We start from the raw sequence: 2,051 nt of genomic DNA, 5'->3' as shown, positions 1-2,051 counted from the left end.
GGGCATTGAGACCGGTCATGAATGAGTGTGTGCGCGACACGCATGTGGAGAGAGAGATTTTTAGCAATACCAAACAACTCTAACACTCACACGTCATTTGGGGCCTGGAGCCCTTTGTTTGTTCGCATGTTGCGAGCAGCGTGGCTGGTTGGCTGGTCCCGCACTTCGCGCACTCGGGCCCGGAAACAGTTGGTTGGTTGGTGTGGCCTTTTGCGCAGTGTGCGTGAAGTGGGTGGCAGCTTGGTAAAACCCTCGGGTGCTGGCACATATCTAGGTAGCGCTGCGTTTTCTCACAGAAGCCGTTTTTGCGGCGCGCCGTCCTCCCATCCCTCCCTTGTGCTGTCTGTTTTATTTTTATTTTTCCGGGACGAATTTTACGGACAAAACTTACTGGGCACGGGACGTCGCGGGGAGCGGGCGATAACGCCCGCCCCCACGGTGGCGAGTCCAGGCGCGGCCGCCAGGCTCGGGCCTCTGGGCGCTATTCTGCACTCGTTATGGGAATGAAGATACGAACACCCCGACGGATCCCCAATTGGGCCAATTGGGCTGATTGGACGTAATAGTCTCACGCCCGTCTACTGGTGTGAATGGTGGGGTGACACTAATGGTGACGCCGTGTGGACGGCAGCATGGCGCGGGCAGCGACGCCCCCCCCCGATTGAGAGCAGCGGGGGTGATCGAAAGCGGAATCCTGCCTGCACGCGCGAAGCCAATATATGCGGTGGCAGCATCTCGAGCGGATGCGCCTCGAGAGCGTGGCCGAGCAGGGTGTCGAGAGCGGAGCGTCGTTCGCCCATCAATCTGTCTGCGTGCGCGCCTGCCCCCCCCTGATTGGTAGATGTCGGAGGCAGTTTGGCGGTTGATGGTGCGGAAGGCGACGTCGTAGGGAGCGACGCTGTAGCCCCTGTCGTGGGAGGCGGCGTCGGCGATGGAGCCGACGGAACAGCCGCTGACGGAGGAGGCGGCGTCGGTGACGGGGCCGACGGAATAGCCGCTGACGGAGGAGGCGGCGTCGGCGACGGGGCCGACGGAATAGCCGCTGACGGAGGAGGCGGCGTCGGCGACGGGGCCGACGGAATAGCCGCTGACGGAGGAGGCGGCGTCGGCGACGGAGCCGACGGAAGAGCCGCTGACGGAGGAGGCGGCGTCGGCGACGGAGCCGACGGAATAGCCGCTGACGGAGGAGGCGGCGTCGGCGACGGAGCCGACGGAAGAGCCGCTGACGGAGGAGGCGGCGTCGGCGACGGAGCCGACGGAACAGCCGCTGACGGAGGAGGCGGCGTCGGCGACGGAGCCGACGGAAGAGCCGCTGACGGAGGAGGCGGCGTCGGCGACGGAGCCGACGGAAGAGCCGCTGACGGAGGAGGCGGCGTCGGCGACGGAGCCGACGGAATAGCCGCTGACGGAGGAGGCGGCGTCGGCGACGGAGCCGACGGAACAGCCGCTGACGGAGGCGGCGGCGTCGGCGACGGAGCCGACGGAACAGCCGCTGACGGAGGAGGCGGCGTCGGCGACGGAGCCGACGGAACAGCCGCTGACGGAGGAGGCGGCGTCGGCGACGGACTTGCCGACGTGGCCGATGAATGTGTCGTTGCTCCCTGGGTGCTGGCAGTCGCTCCCTAGGGTCTGCGCTCGCACTACTGCAGGGATATGAATGGCAACGACATCGGCGGTGTATGCGTCGGCAATGGCCTCTTGGGCGCCGGCCTCGGCGAGATCCTCGGCCTCTGGGATGGCGGCGGCCTCGGCGGGAGCCTCGGCCTTTGGGACGCCGGCCTCGGCGGGAGCCTCGGCCTCTGGGACGGCGGCGGCCTCGGGGGCAGCCCTCGCCTTTGAGACGGCCTCGGCGGGAGCCTCGGCCTCTGGGGCGGCGGCGGCCTCGGCGGCAGCCTCGGCCTTTGGGACGGCGGCGGCCTTCGGGGGCTAGCCTCGGCCTTTTGGGACGCCGGGCTTCGGCCGGGAGCCTTCGGCCCTCCTGGAATGGGCGGGCGGCCCTTCGGCGGGGAAGCCCTCGCGGCCTCTTGGAAATGGCGGGGGGGGCCTTCCGG

This window comes from Emiliania huxleyi (assembly GCF_000372725.1).
Source record: "Emiliania huxleyi CCMP1516 chromosome Unknown EMIHUscaffold_135, whole genome shotgun sequence".
Lineage (NCBI taxonomy): Eukaryota > Haptophyta > Isochrysidales > Noelaerhabdaceae > Emiliania > Emiliania huxleyi.
The sequence above is the reverse complement of the archived record's forward strand: the minus strand, read 5'-3'. Positions refer to the sequence as shown.